The following is a 22,197-nucleotide window of genomic DNA, read 5'->3' on the forward strand; positions in this document are numbered from 1 at the left end:
AATACCAAATTTCAGCTAATTCGGTTCAGTATTTGAGGCGTAAAAGAGTAACAAACATTCATATCATCAAAACCATCAGTTTTCGCAAATCTCGGGAAACCATGGATTTTTTCGGTATAAAAAGTATCCCATGTGTTAATCTAGAGTAAAATCTATTTTCATTCCAAATTTCATTTCAAAAATCGCTTCATTAGTAGCGGCGTTGTAAAGTAACAAACATCCAAACATCCATAAACAGAAAATAAACGAAAGATTCCGAAAATTAAGAATATTCTTTTTTTTGGGAATCTGGTAAAAAAACTGCAGAATATTGTATTGATGAAAGATAGACGTCGAGCATGTAAGTGTAGTAGGTAGTGAGAGCGCGGCTTACGGAGCGTGTAGAGTGATGGCGCGCGCCAGCTTCTGAAATATGACACTTGATGGACTGTAATGTGAACCGAACTCATAAAACCTACGTCTCAAAGTCTGCAAAGAAAAATTTTTACGCTTTCATTTTTTTGGATTATAGCTGAAAGGATTTTTCAGATTGTAACTTAGTTAACGGCTCCACCAAAAATAAACCAACCAAATGGAATAATTGTTGGAAATTCCTATCGCCTTACATATTTATTTACCATTGTATTCTATTTATTAAAGTTGTTTACTTATGTAGAAATAATATACGGCACGAGTAGTAAAGTCAAAGCCTCTGTAGATGTCTACAGACCTACAGAGGCTTTAGACTTTAAGGTAAACTACTCGAGGAGTTAAACTTTTAGACAACTTTAAGACGACACGATGGTACAGTGCTACAAGTTCATTTTAAATTAGGAACCTTTTTTGAAATTATCAACAAATAATAAAGTTTAATTAATTTCATTTCATGTTATGTGAGTCAATAGTGATTCTACAGGAACTCCGAACATGTGACAAATTTCGGTGTGTGTAAATCCAGCGTGAGCAGTCGTCCTCCGTCCTCAGGTGCACCGGATGACGCGATGTATTTAAGAATGCATGCAGTTTGTCACGAGCTGGGGCGGGCGCGGGGCGGGTGGGCGGTCGTCAGGTGCGAGCTCTCACGCGGGGCGGGCGGACATGTGAATGACGCGCCGCTTTTTGTCATATCGGAATTCCGTTTGTATTGGAAACTTTTGATGCATATACTTGGTAGTTTTAGTGCAAACATCTTTTTGATGTATATTTTGTATTTATCACATATATCTTTTAAATCGCATCGCATTTCTTTAAATGTGTATATTCTTGTAAATGTGACATTTCCGTTGCTTTACAAGTCGTAAAGACGGTGTTGTAACTGTGTGGGTACAAAAGTAGTCCAACTACTAACAACCACAGTTGTGTCCAGTAACTTAACTGTTGAACCATTGAGTAAGGCTTCAATGGAGGTATAACAAAATAATGAAAATTGCTATTTGACTCAAAGAAGAAGTTAAAAAAAGGATTATTAATGCTATTTTGCATGTTAGAAACTAAAGTTATTAATGTAGACTCAACCGTCAGTGTACAGGTAACGAACCCATCTCGCTGTGAACACAACACAGCGAGTGACCGAGTAGGTACTCGTGTACTGCACAGAATGCGGACACTTTGTTTGTGTTTGTGCATCTTCCCCTCCGATGCAGCTCCGTAACCGATGCGCGATGGGGCCAATCGCAACTGTAGTGTTCCGAAATAGCCGCGTCTGTCGCCTCGACGCTCTCTCGTAAATTAGCTCGACGGAGTGACATCCCGACACCGCGACACCGCGACACCCGCTGTCGCGTGTTGACACGTGTCGTTGTCGCGACCGCCCTATTAGTATAGAGCGCGTCAGCAAAAAAGAGCGCTGAAATACATATTTCAAAAGCTTTTAAAGTCAAAGACATTTACAGTAAGCAAGATACGATCATGCATTGAAAATACAATTTTTACATTTTTAAAAAGCAATGGTGATAAGTCGCGACCTTAAAATTTTTAAGCGTATTTATTTTATAAAATGAAAATAATATGGTTAATTTTATTGCTGCATTTAATTAATTAGTTAATTAAATTGTAATTTTATTATTGTCTTAATGCTAGCTACGTAGATACATAATTTATCATCATTATCGACCTATTTTAGCTTCGACCCACAACGCTGCTTCAAAATGGGTTGACGAGCTTCAGGTTATAATGTTTTTTTGGTGCACAAATTATAAATCGTCGCAGAAAAAAAACTTTAAAATATTTTTTTTTTGTTGATAGCGCTCCTTTTACATGAAGCCGTTTATACCACGAACTCAACACCATAAATGAATCGACATTTTTCTATTTTTATTTACGGAACTCTTAAAAGTTAAAAGCGAGTTCTTCATCCGAACTTCTCTCGCTAAGTAACTCTCAGCTGGCCACATCGAGTGTACGAACTACGAACTCAACTCATGTTCTTAAAAGTTTAAACGCCTCGGCCATCGCGCTTACCATAGAATTGTTAATAATAAAGCGCTAGAAGTGACGTGTAGATACGCGAATTTGTCGTCTCACAGCTGATGTTGAACAAAAATTTGCTCATGCACTAGGATTTACGAGGAAATTTTATAAAACCTTAATCTCTATAAACGCCGCGGCGGCGGTCCCGTTATGGAGTCCTCAGCAATATTAACCCGACTGTATGTTGACCGAAGCTTATATAAAACTGTTGTTGTAATATAAAGTATTTGTATACTTACCTATTGTAAATAAGTATACAATAAAAAAGCTTGGGGTAAACTCTTCAGTTTGACTAGGTTTCTACTGTAAAAAAATATTAAATGTATTGACGATTCAAAAGAGACAGAAGACTTTGATTTGTATATAAAAATGTAACCTTTGTCCCACACTGCGTCGTGTTTCGGCACTCGACACTACACCACGTCATCCTTAGCTATGTCTGTAATAGTCATATATGTATAAGGAGTACACGGTACTTCTATTGCTTTGCTATTAAGATTTCTATGACTTTTACGGTGGAATTCATAGTCGTAGTAGGGGGCCCCTAAGGGGATTATTCAGTCGCTATGTGTCGAATTCAACCCCTACGCGTTTCATAGACAAAAGAAACCCCTCATTTGACAGGAGCTGGCGGCTGACTGCTGAATTACCGATATTTGTCAGCCAAACCATCCCCTGGCATTTTTTTTTGTTGTTATTCGTGATTTATTTATTAAAAAGTGGACTTGGAAAGTGTTAAGACTGTGTATAAACAGCGAGTTATATCAGTATCCAAGATAAATATTAGCAATTGCGTAAATCCAGTTTAATACTATGGCGTTATGGAATGTACGAAAGATTCTCATATTAGGCATAATATGCCTCTGTTTGATGAAGAATGAACACAGAAGACCCAAGGGAGGAATACCAATACCGCTATTATTATGCATTCTAGCAGCACTTCGATTCTATGTAACGGGATGTTTCCAGGTACGTACCTTTGTTCATTATCAATAATCCCCGTATTCTTACGGAAATTCCCATTTCCGTAAGAATACGGGGATAAAATATAGCCTATAGAGCTCGGGGATAGTGTAGCTTCCCAACAGTGAAAGAATTTTTTAAATTGGTTCAGTAGTTCCAGAGCCTACATACCTACATACAAACAAACAAATCTTTCCTGTTTCTATTATTAATAAATTAGGAGTAGATATAAAACCAATTAGCCCAGTGGGTATGACCTCTGCCTTTGATTATGAGGTTGTAGGTTCCCAACAGTGATAGAATCTTTCAAATCAATTCAGTAATTCTAGATCCTATACAAAACAAACAAATTTTTCCTGTTTATAATATTAGTATAGATAAATTAGGAGTAGGTCAAAATCCATATAGCCCAGTTGATATGACCTCTGCCTTCTATTTGGAGGGTGTAGGTTCAAATGCTGTCTGAAACATGCACCTCCAAATCATTTCAGTTATGTGCATTTTATGAATTTAAATGTATATCACATGTCTCATACGGTGAAGGAAAAACATTGTCTCTACATGTGTGAAGTCTGCTAATTCACATTGGGCCAGAGTGGTGGACCTTATCCCTCTCATTCTGAGAGACTCATGCTTAACATACTCATGATGAAGAATTTAATTAGTTTGTTTGTAATCTAACCTATATAAATGTTAGGTATACCCATCTAGTTTTGATTTAGGAAATATATAACCTACATAAATGTAACTAACATAATGTTTATTTTCAGACTGTATGTGCATTCCATCAAGCATTCTATGAAATAACAGAAATGCCACAAGTCAAGCTGTATTGATGGCACGCATAGGTATACATATAAACAACCCCGGAGGACCCTATGCACAGATTTAAAGAAACCGGCTATCATGACAGGGAATAGCAGTGATGAGCTCTGAGAATACTGTTTTACCAAGAATACTGAGAATACTTTGGTCCTTGAAAATCTGAGTTTTCAGATCACACTAATTGGAAGACCCTCATACCTTGAAAAGTCAGCAGCATTTAATATCGAAGTAGTAGGAGTGAGTGCAGTGTATTGTAAGGTGGTCACTCACTCTGAAGTCCATAACAATAGAAAATATATACAAATCTTAATTGAATGAATGATGGAAAATAAAAATTTATTGATTCACATCTTTAATAAAGATAATTATTAAATGTTTACTTCTGCATTTTTCATTTAAGTCTGGCCCTATAAAAATATACAATAATAACAATAAGTTATATGTAAATTATGTATTTATTGTTGTTATTAATTAAACTTTGTATCAAAAGGACATAGGTTTGATTTTAGAATTGCAATAAGTGTGTGTGGTTCATTATTATCAGCCCATTACCAGGCCAAGCTTACCTACTAAATACATATATAATATTATGTGATCTAAAGCTTTGTGAAATGCAATTTTACCACTATTCCTAAGGATAAGCTACACCTATATTTATTTACTGCACTTACTATAAATTGTAAAAAAATACAGCATAATAGTACCTACTTGTAATTATTTAAGGTAATTATAGGTGGTTTTGAGTAAAATAAACAAATTTTCTCTGACAATATTTTTTTTATTTCAAGTAGGATTCCACATTACAAAAGTATGAAATATCAAACTACTTATAAATAGTAAATAGTATGCTTGGGATTTCTCTGCGTGATCGTATCACAAATGAGGAGATCCGCAGACAAACCAAAGTCACTGGCATAGGTAGCACAGCGAGTCGTGAAGCTGAAATGGCAATGGGCAGACCACATAGTTCGAAGAGCCGATGAAATCGCAGTGTTGGTCGAACCCCCACTAGGTGGGCCGAGGGCATCAAGCGGGTTGCAGGGAGCCGCTGGACGCTGGCGGCTCGATACCGTTGTGTTTGAAAGTCCATGCAAGACGGCTATGTCCAGCAGTGGACGTCCATCGGCTGATAATTTTGATTATGATCATGTTCGTCCACATATCTTCAATATTTTTCTAACAACTCCTTCTTGTGAGAAACTTTTTGATAAAATTGATCTATTGTACTCTTGAACGAATTAAATTTTACTATGATAAATAAAAACAAAAAGTAAATGAAAATATTAGAAAATAGAAACTCAATTATTTTGTAAAATGTCAAAGAATTAACAAAATACGTCTCTCTGTGGTTGTGTCACAGAATTTTCAAAGATCTAATGTAAAATCATAGACAACATTTGCTTGAAACTCCAGTCACCTAGGGGCTCTCCAGTAGTTTGTTTATGAAATGCAATGAAGGATGATTCAATAGTCAGCCCCTGGGTGAATACTGAATATTGGTTTGTGGGGGATTGTTCACTTCACGACTATGAATTCCAGGGTTAATGCGTGCTATGTCAGACACCGGCGGGCGAGCGAATGACGAGACGGGCAACGAGACGCTTGTAATTGCGGATTAGCGCAACCGAGGCCCGACAACTGGAAAATAGGTTCAGCGTCAGCGTAGTCAGTGTAGTCTTGTTGTGCTCCTCCCCCGCCCCGCGCGTGCTGCTGGGACTGACGTAGAGAGTGAACACGTGGACTGGGACTGCTTTGACACACCCTGCTAAGAGCGGTGACGGCGACTGTCCAAGTTCTACACAATAAGTAAGTGTGGGGAGTGGTGATGTATTCACTGCACACGGCGCACTTTATGCTCCGCTGTGTGTACTTGAGAAGGACTTAGTTATTTTAAGCAAAAAAATTACAAAAATATTTTATTGTCAAGCTTTCTTAGAATTTAAAAATTCTTATGAATAAAATAGAGTTGAGTAAAACCTAATATAAAGTATTATTTAAAAAAATATATATTAAAATACCCATATAAATCTCGTACAATATTGTTTGTGAAATTGTTTGTATTTTAATTAAATGTTTATGGTAATACTTGCTAATACATGCAATATTGCCATATAATGCATTATACACAAAAGCTTATAAAGCTATCCTTCGCACGTGAAGCTTAGAATGTAGACGTTTAACAAAAGGTTTGCAACTCCTGTTAATGGGAGGTGTAGCGACGTCAGAGGAAGTGCGGATGAGTTCAATAGCGCGCACAGAACGGTCAATAGAATAATGAACGTGTAGAATACGCGGCCGGCTGTTGTGGTGCACAATGCGCTCCTGCGCTTTGTGTTGTGTGCCACTATTCGCGACCGCTGGCTGCGAAGGCAGGGGTTCGCAATTCGGTGCCTATTTTTATATTGAGTACATGTTCTGTTTTGATTTTATAAATTTAAAATATTTCGACAAAAATAAATTTTAACGCAACTTAAGTTGCACGCAAACTATGAGACACCCTCACGGGATGTTGTCTCAACAATTTTCATATTTTATTTGCTTAATTAATTATAATAATTACAGTATTTTATTCAGTTACCATTTATGAAAAACGGTTTTCATGACAAAACTCGTTAACTCTTCAATCAAAAGTAAAAATGAAAAATAAAAGTTGCCTCAGATTTTTTAAAAAAGATAATATAACACCGATAATAAAAATAAAACATTTTAAACATCTTCCGGCCCACAAAGGTTATGCTCAGATACAATGGCGTAAGTAATTTCTTTCCTCTCTGCGAGATCGCAGCCAAATTGACACCGCAGTTCGTTAGGCGGGCGGGCGGGCGGCTCGCGCCCGAAATATTTCCTTTGTGTTTCCGCGCACAGTATCAAGTTAACGGTTTGCTTTATCACCTCTTCCCGCGGATAAAGGAACGTCCGTAACGCGTTATAACGAATCGTTATATTTCAGTTCGCCGTTATTGAGGCCTTTGTGTGTGCACGGAATGAATGGATGGTTATCGTGATGCGTGACGAATTCTTATTCGTAGTAGTAACTATACGTTAATTCAATCGAAATAGTAATCGAAAATATTTTTTTGAGAAAAGGATTTTTTGAAGATTTTCGAAATCAAAAATAACTTTATACCTCGTAAAAATATACAGCTGTAGCAAACACTACTTCACCTTAAATGCATGATGTACCTACTTTTAATTCTGGAGGAGAGCGAACGCGGTTCAAAACCGTGTCGTTGGGAAGTTTTTATGATCCTTTATAATTAAATTTTGAAATTAAATACTTTATTACTTTATTATCCTTTACAGCAGTGGACGTCCATTGGCTGAAATTGATGATGATGTAAAAAATAGTATACAAAAGGCAACTTTATCGTTTACGTATTATTAGGTACTGTTATGTATGCAGCGGAAGCGATTATTTTCTATGCACAGAACTAAGTAAGGTTACTAAGTAACTCCTGCATGACAATTTACCGCGGAGAGGTTGAATATATTTTAGACTAAAATGATAACACCTGTAAGTATATCTCGATTGTTCATTTATGTTCGTCGCTACGAAATTTCGGCTAATATTTATAAAAAGATTTTTTTATATTTAGCTAATAGAGACAATTTCCCTCATGCCCTCAATCAAACAAAATAAACGAAGGAGGCTTTGTTTCCAGCCACTTAAAAAAGCTAATTTAATTCGTAGTCCTCCCTAATCTCGGCCCTCGGAGCTTTGCCGAATAAAACAACCGAGAGAAAAACCTCAAGTATTCTTGTAATTTTGAAATTTATAATAAATATGTACTTGATTAATTAACTCTAAGATAATTGGGGAATAGTATTTATTAATGAAGATAATACTTAAATTAGCTAAACTTATTATAAAAATAAAATATAAGGAAATATAACTACAACTACAAAATTAAAATAAATTAAAAATTAATTTATAAGATAATTTGTTTCAAAAAAAATTATATAATAAATATCTAAAAGTTAAATAATAATAAATAAAATATAGGAAATGAAGATGATGGTGAACTATTAGTTAATATAAACGGATAAAAAAATAGTTATTTATTGTTTAGCCACTGAACAGATATTATTTATTAATCTGTGTGTTCATCCATAACATTTTTGTTAAAATTAGCTTAACGGTTATCAATGTAATTGATACAGTAAATCTACGAAGGGGAACCGCCACAACATCAATATTGAGGCGGCAGGCTGCAATCACACCGACGAATACTTCATCAAAAATTAAGCCGTAGAAAGAAAGGTGTACAATTACCTCGCTCCACGTGTAATTAACGATAGAAACAGGCCATTATATCCGGCGGGCGATTAGCGGGGCGGCGCGGGGCGGCGGGGGCGGGGGTGCAGTAAATGCAGTTATTAATTGTCGTGCGCCGTCGATTCAACGCATTGGTATTAAGATATCCTTCGTCTACGACACGCCCCGGGAGACGACTCCAAGGCAAGAGAGGAAGCGACAAGCGAGACCTGAGCCATAAGTTTGAGCGATAATTAACAACAACAAAAAAATAAAAAGGATGATCAAAGTACATCGCTCATAGGAAGAGAAAGATAAACTAATTATGACTCAAAGATACAAGAGTAACATAACGCGAAAACATTTTGTTGTTAAATTTCTCATGTGTAAACAAGACTGTAAACAAAGCATTAGTATGTTACGCGAGGCAACCCTGCAGCGAGTACGTGAGGCAGCCCTTGCCAAAAGTGCAAGATTGCACCCATTGTTCGGCCGCATTCCATTGTATGAGCGTCACCTACTCTTTCACAATATGTAATAATTATGTTAACACTTTTACTCCCAACTTTGGAGTAAACAGGCACTTGTAACTTAGCTGTAGTTTCTAATATTAAATCTAATCATAAGTCAAATTTGGGTTTTCTTTGAAATTCTCGGTGCGACCATACATTTTTGGCGCAGTCGGGTAGAATCGCTTAGGGAATTAGGGAACTGAAGTACCTGACCCGGCGATCATCGAATCTACATCGTGGTTAGCCGAGAAGAATCCGGACATAGATTCATCAGAGAAAAACCAAATGTAAGTACTTTGAATCTTTAAAGTATTTGCCATCCTTATTTTTAGTGTTTCCTATCCTTTATTAATTCCGCGTTTAATTATCGATTTTTAATTAATTAAAATTTAATAATTATTTTTAGTTTTACAAGATTTTCCATTCACGGAAACAACGTACTAGGGTTAGAAATAGGAATAGTAGGAATAGTACAATAGACGAGAATAGAAATATAGATATAGACATGTCGAACGATACAGATACTATTTTCAAGTCGCTTAGATTAGTGCCCGAATTTGATGGTAATCCTCATGTCCTGACGCGATTTATCAATCTGTGTGATCAATTAGTATTAACGCATTTTAAATCGGAGCCTGGTAACGATTTATCCAATTTGGCACTATTTAACGGCATCCTTAATAAAGTAACAGGACCGGCTGCTAGGCTTATAAACTCCTATGGCGTTCCAGATAACTGGCACGGTATCCGCAATGCACTAATTAATAATTTTGCTGATCAACGCGATGAGACCGCGCTTTATAATGATTTATCACTTCAGTGTCAAGGCAATAGTAGTCCCCAAGAGTTCTATGAAAGATGCCAAGACTTGTTCAGTACAATAATGACCTTTATTAGTCTGCACGAAACCATACCAACTACAGTCGAGGCGAAAAGGGTATTATATTCCAAGTTGACGCTACAAGCCTTCCTACGAGGACTAAAAGACCCACTAGGATCTAGGATTCGTTGTATGCGACCTAATTCTATGGAAAAAGCACTTCAATTCGTACAGGAGGAATTGAACACCCTCTATATTCAACAACGCAATGACGGTGGACCGTATAAGAAAGACTTGACAGACAGACAATTACCGCCACCTACTATGAATTTTAGACTTCCTTTTAATCATTTTAACAATGTTCCACCAGTAAAATCTTTTAACCCTCCAATGACACCGGGTTATAATAACATGCCTGGACCATCACGTCAGCAAGGCATGACGAACCAAGGTTCGCAAGGCTGGAGACCTGGTCCGAGCCTGGTACCAAGGGGTACAACACGTACGCAACAAATGTTCCGTGCACCCCCACCTAATTATAAACCGGGAAGTAATGTGTTCAGAATGCCTCCGAGACCTCAGCATCAGACATTCAATTATAACTCCCCGCGTCCTATGAGTGGTGTAACACCTTTTGTCCAGAGACAAATGCCGATGACTGGACACGATTGGAGACAGCATGGCAACCCGCCGCCGTCTAACTATTTCAAATCTCGCGATGTAAATCTCAACGAGCTAGGTTATTTGTACGATTATGATAACGCCTATCTCGAATACGAACCTTATTACTATACATGCGAGCAATACCCTGAATACTATGAAGCCGATTGCGAGTACACTGATAGCATGACAGTAGAGGAAGTAGAGGATCCTTCTTCTACACAGGAGGATTTTCAGAAGCGTCCCAATACAGACAAGCAAAAATAGAAATAAATTTGCAAACGCAAAGACAGCTTATGTATGTTCAGATAAAAGATCCACCTCTTAAAATCTTGATCGATACGGGTGCAAATCAATCCTTTATAAGCCCGCAAGCTGTACAAACTTATTTCTATAATTGGCCTTTAAACTATGAACCATTCGAAGTAACAAATTCAAATTTTACGAGTTCACATAATCATTCTATCACGTTACCTTGTTTTAACGAATACAAGGTACAAGGCGACATGACTTTATTCGTGTACGATTTTCATAAGTACTTCGATGGGTTACTAGGTTTAGATTTACTAACTGCTTGGGATTCTAACATAGACCTTAAGAATAAAGTACTAACAACGAGAAACGCAAAAATACCTTTACAAATTTACGATTCTCGTAACGTTAACTTGTACGAAGACATAATTCCTGCTCAATCATCTAAGTTAATGAAATTACCTATTAATAGCCCAGATGGAGATGTCTTAGTACAAGATGAAATCATGTGTAACTGCACTATTACCGATTGCGTAACCGCGGTAGAGAATAATCGTGGTTGGGTCGAAGTACATAATAATTCTGACAATGACATAATATTTTCTATGGATAGACCGATTGAAGGTGAAATTTTTAACACTGAGAGTAATTATGTACAAAACTCTCCTGAGCGCGTATCCGAAGTTTTATCTAAGCTTAGAACAGACCATCTAAATCCTGAGGAACTTGCTAACCTTCAGGCATTGTGTTCACGTTATGCAGATATATTTTACATAGATGGTGAACCATTAACATTCACCAACAAGATAAAACATCGTATTAAAACGACGGATGAAGTCCCTGTATATACCAAAAGTTATCGTTATCCTTATGTCCACCGACAGGAAGTACAGGAACAAATTGCAAAAATGCTAGAACAGAATATTATCCGACCATCCGATTCTGCATGGAGTTCGCCTATCTGGGTCGTGCCCAAAAAGGCAGATGCGTCTGGTAAAACTAAATGGCGAATAGTTGTAGATTTTAGGAAGCTTAACGAAAAAACCATTAACGATAAATATCCGATCCCAAACATAACGGACGTATTAGATAAATTAGGTAAATGTCAGTATTTTACCACTTTAGATTTAGCAAGTGGGTTTCATCAAGTCGAAATGGACCCCTCTGACATCCCGAAAACAGGATTTAATGTTGAAAATGGACACTATGAGTACCTTAGAATGCCAATGGGGCTAAAAAACTCCCCATCCACCTTTCAAAGGGTCATGGATAATGTGCTAAGAGATCTGCAGAATAATATCTGCCTAGTTTACTTAGATGATATCATAGTTTTTAGCACGTCACTACAAGAGATGATGGTTAATCTCGAAAAAGTATTTAATAGATTACGCGAATCCAATTTTAAAATACAGATGGATAAATCTGAATTCTTAAAGTTGGAAACCGATTTCCTAGGACACGTCATATGCAGAGACGGGGTGAAGCCAAATCCTAATAAAATTAAGGCTATTAAGGAATACCCTATCCCTAAAACACCTACCGAAATAAAACGCTTTTTAGGTCTCTTAGGGTATTACAGAAAGTTCATTCCCGATTTCGCACGTATTACGAAACCGCTAACTCAATGCCTTAAAAAGGGTTCTAAAATAACCTTAGATCAAAACTACATTAAGTGTTTTGAACATTGCAAGACACTTTTGACCAATGACCCGATTCTTCAGTACCCAGACTTTACAAGGGAATTTATTTTAACAACTGATGCATCCAATGTTGCTATTGGAGCTGTGTTATCCCAAGGTACTATTGGCTCAGATAAACCTATCGCTTATGCCTCGAGAACTCTGAACTCTAGCGAGCTGAATTACAGCACAATAGAAAAGGAGCTTCTTGCCATCGTATGGGCTACCAAGTATTTCAGACCCTATTTATTTGGTCGGAAATTTAAAATATTAACAGATCATAAACCCTTGCAATGGGTGATGAGTTTAAAAGAGCCAAATTCGAGACTTACAAGATGGCGTTTGAAATTAACTGAATACGACTTCGAAGTTGTCTACAAACAGGGCAAATATAACACAAACGCTGATGCTCTATCTCGAATTCAGTTAAATATCGAAGAAATTAGTTCAATAGTTGTAAACCCTTCCATAAGGTCAGATGACTCCAGAACCCTTACGGCTTCTGAAGGCACTGATGATTCTAGAACCATCACAGTTCATACTGATGCGGAAAACCCCATCTTGGAAGTACCAATCTCAGAGGAACCATTAAATAAGTTCACTAAGCAGATTATCTTTAATATCGTGGGTGATATCAAAGGTAAGACTGTAGTTAGTAAGCCTTTTGATACACATACTAAAACATCTATTCAGTTATCCGAATCTAGCTTAGAGCAAGACGTTATTAATGCGATTAGAGAATATGTACATCCTAAGATAAAGACAGGTTTACTCATCAATCCCTCTGACGCTATGACTAGAATAACAGCTATCATACAAAATAACTTTAAAAGTTCAGCCATGAACTTGGTTCTTGTAAGAAAAGAGTTAGAAAATGTTCCAGAATACCTTAAACAACAGGAGATTATTAACAAGCATCATGATGGTAAAACTAACCATCGCGGTATTAACGAGTGTTTTCTAGCCTTGTCACGTAGATACTACTGGCCTAAAATGAGAGAGCATATCACTAAATTTATCAGTGGTTGTACTATCTGTGGACAGGCAAAGTATGATCGAAATCCCATAAAACAACAATTTCGAATCGTACCACCACCCGGTAAACCATTTGAGTTAATTCACATGGATATACTTACTATACAGGGTGATAAATTCTTAACCATAGTAGACGCGTTTTCAAAATATGCTCAAGCGTATTACTTACGCGATGGAACAGCTGTTAGCGTTATTCAAGCATTTCTTATCTATTGCACACATCATTCGTTACCTATCACTATAGTGACTGACAACGGACCCGAATTTGTAAATCAACTTTTAACAGAATTTGTTAAGTTTCATAAAATTCAGCATCATAGAGTGGCACCTCACACACCTAACGAAAACGGTATCGTTGAGAGATTTCATTCAACTTTACTAGAACATTTACGCATACTAAAACTTGAACATAAGAGCGAAGCAACTACTAACCTCATACCCTACGCACTTCTAGCATATAATAATTCTATACACAGCTTTACTAAGTGTAAGCCAATAGAAATTATTACTGGTCACTTTGACCCACGAGATCCATTTGATATTGACCTTTCATCTCATCTTTTACAGCAATACATGACAGATCATAAATATAAAATGACTAAAGTCTATAACTTAATTCATGAATCATGTACCTCACAACGAGCAGATATGACTAATAAGCGCAATAGTAATCGCGAAATAGAAGTAGAGTACTCCCCTGAGCAACAGGTTTACATTAAAAACCCCATTGCTCCTAGACAAAAATTGGCCCCGCGCTATACGCGTGACGAAATTACTGCCAATTTACCGATACACATTTACACTAAGAAAAGCCGAGGACCAGTTGCTAAGTCCCGACTTAAAAGAGTGCTTAAAAATAATCAATTGTTGCAGGGCTCATCTAATACTACTACTTCTCCTGCCAGTAACCGTATGGACGCAGGAAGTAAAACTTGAGAACCTTGATGAAGGCCCTGGTGTTTTGCCTTTCAAACTAGGTCCTACTAGAATCATATCACACTATCATTCATTCATCCAATCCATTAACCTACAAGACATCGAGACTAAAGTTAATTCGGTAATTAACCAACTAGATGCCATAGAACCAGTGCTTAGTAACAAAACTAACTCACTATTTTCACCCCATATTCAGTACTTAACTAACAAAGCTTATAGTGTGCTTGAACAATTACAAAGCTTCGAAATACATCGTACAAAACGAGGATTAGTAGATGGACTTGGTAGTATAGTTAAGAGTATAACGGGTAACCTAGATCAAACAGATGCATTGCATTATAATCAAGCGATTAAAGATCTTAAATCTAGCGAAAATCAGTTAGCAACAGAATTGAATAATCATGTTAGCATCTCTAAGGAATGGATGACTCAATACTCGAACATAATAGATAATATCACTAAAAATCAGGTAAAAATCGAACAGTTAATTTACAAAATTAGTCAGGCAGATGCTACTCGTGACTACAACCTAGTTAAATATGCACATTTAGCACAAACATTCTTAATAATCGACGACAACGTCGATGCGATTTCGCAAGAGATACTTAGATTGCAAAATGTGTTAGCCTTTATTAAAGTGTCGACTTTACATCATTCAATTATTCAGAGAAAATCGCTTAATAATATATTCAGCAAGTTGCGAAGTTTGTATAACAGCGACAATATAATTGAGGTTGATATGAGAGAATATTATGAAATAATTAGAGTAGGTTATTATTATAAAGATAATGAAATTATTATAGTTCTTAAATTCCCAATAGTTCTTCCTCAAATATATACCTTGTTTAGATTATCTATGATTCCTAATAAGTTCAATGAAATCCTTATATCTCCTTCCCCATTCCTGGCAATATACGGCAAAGAATTCAGGTACATAGAGGCTGAATGCCCGAAGACCAGCAAGTGGTACATCTGCAACGAGAACAGCGGAATACAGAACCGAGATACTGAAGATTGCATCCATCAACTCATCACTGAGCAACAGAAGATAACAACATGCAAAGCGGCTCGAGTAACTATTCATCGCCCAGCTTATGACGAGCTCGACGAGAAACACTATACTATGCACTTCCCCACACCCTCAAAAGTGCGTGTATCCTGCGGACAGGATCTCTTCAAAGAATTAAAAGGAAGCTACCTTGCAACTATTCCGAAGAGTTGCTCTATTACTACATCAGACTTCGTCATCTCAAATATGAACGATCACATTGAAGGCCAAGTACTAAAGATTATGGATATAACTTCAGAGGAATCACCGCAGCTGCAATCACCAACTTCAATAGAGTTAAATACCATCAACCTTAATCATCTACATGAGATCAACACAAAAGTTTCTGCGCAGCATCCGATAAAATTAAAGTTAGAAGCAACCGAAAGCAGTATATACCACACAACCATACCACTATATCTCATAATCGTGGGAATTGGTGTGTCCTTTATTGCATTCCTGATTTATAAGAAATACTGGCGTATCCAAGAATCTATTAAAGAAGCACCAACGGAAATTGTAGTCCCTGAAGTCAGAACAAGGTTTGACCCTGATCAACCCCCAGCTTCCTTCACATCAAAGGTGTTCAGGCGCTGTTCTACGGGGGGAGGTGTTACGCGAGGCAACCCTGCAGCGAGTACGTGAGGCAGCCCTTGCCAAAAGTGCAAGATTGCACCCATTGTTCGGCCGCATTCCATTGTATGAGCGTCACCTACTCTTTCACAATATGTAATAATTATGTTAACACTTTTACTCCCAACTTTGGAGTAAACAGGCACTTGTAACTTAGCTGTAGTTTCTAATATTAAATCTAATCATAAGTCAAATTTGGGTTTTCTTTGAAATTCTCGGTGCGACCATACATTTTTAGTATAGTAGTTATTGTCTCTGGTTTTGTTTACTTATCTCACCTCAACAGGAAAGACATTTTAGGTAGTGGATGTGACTTTCAATCTAACGAATACTAATCCATCCATCCATGTCTGTGTTGTAGAGACTGAACATGAGGGAGCGATCAGTCGTTCCCTCGGCTGTGTACCTACTCGTACAAGGCAGGTGAGGTGTGATTTAGTAATCTGTTGTAATCCCCGGCTCACTCCCCACGGATTAACCTGACATGTTATATTGACACGAACCTTATAATCCCACGTTACCGTCTAAATAAATCTATTGATTACTCAAACTGCAACGAAAAAGCAAGAAAATTACTTATGTTTTTTCTTTTATGACTTATATTATTTTTAGAATTAATTAAACATAAATAGGAACGTAACATAATTGAACACAGCGATAACTATAACAGGTACTTGTAGTTCATTTGGAAAAGGAAACTATTTAGTTCCTGAAAGCATAAGAATGGTGTTTCTTTCTAGGTAGTTATTAATCTAAAGCTGCCGTGAAAGCTTCCGTTCGCTTCAGCCTACAGCTTGCACTGTAGTTAACGACTGCCGTTGCTTATTTGCTTCATCAATTCTTATCATTACCGGCCGGGGGCGCTCGGCGGAGAGACGGAGAGTGCAACCACTGCGCCGCGGAGAGCTCTCCGCGACCAACGTTGTCGAGATTAAGATAACAACGGCACACCTGTGAGCTACACCTAGACACAAACACACAAGTGCGACCTGTGACAGAGTAAAAGTAAATGCTTTTAAGAAATTAACGTCGATCTTTTTATTTAATCATGAAATTCGACATAGAGGGACTCTTAGATTGGATCCTGTAAACGGACATGAAATTTTTGTCAACAGATATCAAAGATTCTCTCAAGGTCTTACAAAAATAAAAATCCTTTTAAATTAAAAATATAAAATTAACAAATTGGCAACACAATTTTGAAATTGTTATATTGCTACAGTGTCCCTTACGCCCCAGCATGTAGGAGCTGGAAAAAAACCAAACTGATTTACAGGAATATCCTCTGGACCGGTGGTTTGAAGTCCAGTGAGTTGGCCTGTGTGCTGCACAGTTCGTGCGCTGTGGTAACTGTCATGACGATTGTGATAATATACATCAACATCTCCCCTGCTTTATCCCACATTAGTGCAGTCGGCAAAATATCCATTCGCTTCTATGAGTCGTCAAGCATCCTGTACGTGTGGTTGCGTCTGTGACCGCTCCAGTGACAGTATCCAGGGCCAACAGCGAATACCTACTCCGTCACGATGCAGAGGCCGCCAAGCTGCACGGCGGAACAAAGCGCGCTCGAGGGCCCTTCGCTGAGCTTCACTACATCGACCCTTCACACGTAGGGCGCTTCAACACAAAAGTGCAAGATTTTAGTCGAGAGTTAATAGCGAGTCAAACCTATAGCGCCCCTCACTCACTGACATAAATCACGTCGCTAAGGGTGCACGCACACCTGACGTGCGATCAGTTTCGGATTGTGGGCAAACGATTACTTACTGCTTTTTAATATTTGTTTTTTTTGTACACACCAAACTGATAATAATGAATGCACGACTTTCTCCTTATAGAAGTAAATAGCAGTGGTTTTTTGAAATAGCAGGCATTAAGGGTTCCAGAACTTCAACTGTCCAAGTACCAGAAACTATTTTGATTGAATAAAAATGAATTATTATTGATATTTTCTACAGTATATCATGAGACATAATTTCCCCATTCGACAGACGCTGAGCTTCAAGTCAACCCTGCTTAGATAACTTCAAAGTTTGATTTTTATGATATTGTTTTTCGAAGTGAGCTCACTTGTAATTGTCAGTAGATTTTACATAAGGTGTGAGCGCTCCTTAGGAGTAGCAGTCATACTTTCATCGTTGCTACTCCTGTATTACGACGTCAACGGATCGGAATCGAGATCGAGTGTAAACACGTATCATCATTAACCCGTCAACGCATAATACCAGACCCCAGACCCCGCACCCCGCACCCCGCACCCCGGCCGAGCAGTGGGCGACGAATGATTTATGCGACAATCCTTGGTAGGCTAATGTTGCTAAGTAAACTTTCGCTTGATGCATGACTTACACGCTACAAATGAATGAAGTACTCAAGCCGCGGCCCGTCTGCCAGCCTGCAATTTACCCATAATGCTGTGTACTCAGGAAACTACCCTCACTACCGATTAGTTTAAAAGGCACGTCATTACGGACTTGCTGCTATAATACGGTCTCATGTATACGCCTTTTTATCGTACGAAATATGGATATTATCGTCTTACGTTTAATAATAATAGTTTGTCCATAATATTTCCAAGGTGAATTACATCACTCTACACTCTTCCAAATCCAGTTTTATAATTATATATTGTAGCCTAAATATTGATTGATGAAAATCCTTCATCTTACGTTCTCCCGCGACCATAGAGTCTTAATATGAAGGCAATAGAAATGACGCGTACCACTCGAGTATAGAGACCGGCGTCACCGAAGTATGCTTGAATCTCCAGTATCGAGTGCGGAAACACTGCACTTATCGAACGTAAAACGCAATGTACTGTATAGTTACAAGTCACAATATTCTCCGTTATTTGAACTATGCTTTGAATTTCAAAGGTGTATTTTAACTAATTGCCTTATTGGTCAGTATTATAGCTTATTGCCAGTGGTTAGCCTAAATAGTTTCGGATCATCCTATGAGTAGGTTAGATCTGTTTCTACAAATTATCAGTACTTATTGCAGCCCGGACTCGGAAAGTTGGTAGTGTCACTGTTAAGCTGTCGGTTCCAGTCATTACTAAAACTTTAGCCCGCCAACCCACATTGAAGCAGCGTGATGGATCTAAGATGCAACCTGCCAATTCCCTACTTTAAATGGAGGGAATCTTAGTCCTGGAATTGGTTATGCAAATAGTATAATTATAATATTATTATGTTACCTGTGTTGCGACAATGATTGTCATGATACGCCATTTCTATTGCATTAATAATATTTGGGTCCAATGCATGCGAGCAAACGTCCACTCGCTCCCGGCGCCGGCGCTCGCTCGGTGCCGATAGCGGTACCGATCGCAGAAAAATATAATTGAATGCTAATTAAACTGGAAGCTTCGACTCGACTACATTAGCAGCAGACGGTTTCAGCTCCGTTCGTTTTGTTCCCGCCCGCTCCCGCCGCTGGGAACGTTCCGCCGAGAGAATAATATCATCTCTGCGGAGAACAAACATAAATAATGTTATTAATTCAAATTGGTTTTCTGTTGCTATTATAAATCCTATTTATGTTCTATTTTATAGAATTAATTTTCCTTGTACCTACCTATGTTTTAATTTTAATTTAAAATGTAGATCTGTAACCTATAGTGTAAATGAATGTGTCTACAATAAATATATCGATCACATAATAAATAGTAATTGTAAATTTATTCTGAATATACGTCGGCGTTTGTAATAATCACACATCAACATCTAAACGGATACATTCAATCCCCATCCACTCTCATCAACTTATTTGAATGGCTCACTGTAGACTCATAGACATTATAGAGATTTGTTGCTTAGACGCATCACATTGTAACAATAGGTATGGGGTTGGCGAGCTGGGGTACCTAGAGAGTGTCGGACTTTGTGAAGATCACTGTCAATATACTGGTATTAATGGTAATTGGTTTAACGTACTTTTCAAGGAATGGCGATATAAAACAACTATCCAACGCGTGTGAGAATTTCTCGGAGGACTGGACTCGAACGTTATGATCTTAAGCCGTACACTACAGACTAAACCCATAACATACAGTTCATCTTAATTCTATGATATAATTAGACAGTTTATCTCTCATTATTTAGTTTGCTGCCGTTACAGCCGCGCGGAGATTGCAGCCGTAGATTAGCTTCGAGCAGACAGTCGCGACGCAACGCGCGGTTTAGCTAATAATATATTGTTGTGCTGTCAATTAATATTAACGCAACTATCGACTAAAGCGGCCAAAGATAAGGATTCATTTCGACAGTATCAGGTATTTTGCATAATTAGGGCACCGGCGCTACAATTAATGTAAAAGCAGCGCCGCTGACCCTATTTACCGCATCTTGAGAATTGTATACTAACTCGTATGTATAAATCAAAAGTTTTCTTTTGATATTATTAAAGGTAATTAAAAGCTTCGCGCATTTGTTATAGTTAAATCCTGTTCTGTACATATACTGATGTAGGCAGGAGCTGATCGAGTCAATCGTCAATTGTAGGAGCAAGTTTTGCCTGCCGTGCGTACTCGTACATCATTTATAAAATTTAAAATATTAACTCTTTCGTATGAGCTAGAATTGGCTTATTCCTTCGAAATCCAGTTAAGTTCATAGATTTCAAATTAGTTTTTCTGGTTCATCACTTTAGCTGCGGCGACGAGCGGTGCTGTCAGCTGGGGAAATATTCAAACTTAAATTGCATATTCAGCGCTTTTAATTCTAACGGGTTTTTTCATTTAAAATGGAAACAGTTTATTATGACCAAATTATGACCAAAACAAGTTTATTTCTTGTATCAATATCTGCAAAAAAGCCTGCCCATTCGATTTTGTTTTCGTGATAAAAAAATGCATGTTTTGTGAGTTTTTATCGCAGGAAATATCTTAATAAGTATACTTTAAAGCTTTTATAATCTGTCGTCGAGGTGTGTAAGTATTATAATATCCAGTTCCTCACCTCTCCGCGCCCGCCGCTCCCGGCACTTAGAGGAGAAAAATAAGGGTCGCAAGGTGAAAATATTCTTGAAACATAGTAATTAATATTTAATTTATGATCTTTGTCATTTTAATACATGGTCCTATTTAAGTGGGACTATCTTTTATAGGCTATTCCGTAGATTAGGACGTGTAGTAGCTCCGCCAGCTGTCCAAGTACGTACAGCCGGCGCGCGGCGGACGAGGATATCCCGCGCGGTGTTGTTTCAGCCGAACAGTTGACACTCGGAACATCATACGGATCTGCTTTGGCAGTTTTACTATCTTCGTTCTAAGTTGATATTAATTAAAATAGTCAAATAATAAAGCTATTATGAGTTTTCAGTCGACAGATGAAATAAGAAAAGTTATTATTATTAAAATTATTTATATGATTGTATAGTACCTACTACAACGCAAAGGCAAATGAGAGAATACCACAACACAATAATATAACTTTTGTTTATTCTGTCTTTTTAATTATAAAACGACGAAATCAAAATGAGGAAGTTATAAATAGATTCTTAGCTGTAATTGAATCATCTAAAATATGAATCAAATAAAAATTTTAATAAAAAAATTTAACCGACTTCCAACTCGAAAATTAATTACTAAAAAGCATAAAATAACATCTTACCTATGTGCTACCTTCTGATCAGTTTGAAGGCGGTGCCAAGCCAGTGATGTCTTAATTCAAGACGTTTAAATTACGAAATTTCTGTAATTATTTCAGAAACGGCTTTAATTAAAACATGACACTAGATTGGATATAATGCAAAATATGAACAAAAATCTCAATAACGGAATAGTTTGCTGTCAAACCGCCGCCTGTTTCACAGATACTCGTACGTACCGGTACGATATAGTGTCGAGGGCTGACCGCCGCCCACGTCGGCCGCCGCTTCTCTGTAACTTATTCGTTTGTAATGAATTGATCGGTTTCATTAGTTCGCCGCAGCCTCACAGGCGGGACGCTTAAATCACGAGCTAAATTAATTTTTTGTACTTCCAAATATGGAGAAATCGTATTTGGGTTACCTACCGCGAGCGGTACGACAGAACTTATTGCACTGCGTAGGTGGCGCTGGCGACTGCGGGACTTGTGGTTACTGTGGAGTGCTTCTTTCGTAGATCGAAGGTTTCTAGAGAG

General features: G+C 37.7%; 1 protein-coding gene and 1 long non-coding RNA gene across 24 annotated transcripts in view; both read left to right on the forward strand.

The window, feature by feature from the left end:
* Positions 1-22,197, forward strand: part of LOC112052571 (collagen alpha chain CG42342) — a 188,938-nt gene that overhangs the window by 77,845 nt on the left and 88,896 nt on the right. The window lies entirely within an intron of this gene.
* LOC128198442 (uncharacterized) lies at positions 2,968-5,006 on the forward strand. Its single transcript, XR_008251165.1, has 2 exons — positions 2,968-3,417; positions 4,182-5,006. It is a non-coding gene; the product is annotated as an uncharacterized LOC128198442 (long non-coding RNA).

Source organism: Bicyclus anynana, chromosome 10, assembly GCF_947172395.1.
Source record: "Bicyclus anynana chromosome 10, ilBicAnyn1.1, whole genome shotgun sequence".
In the NCBI taxonomy this organism is placed as follows: Eukaryota; Metazoa; Arthropoda; class Insecta; order Lepidoptera; family Nymphalidae; genus Bicyclus; species Bicyclus anynana.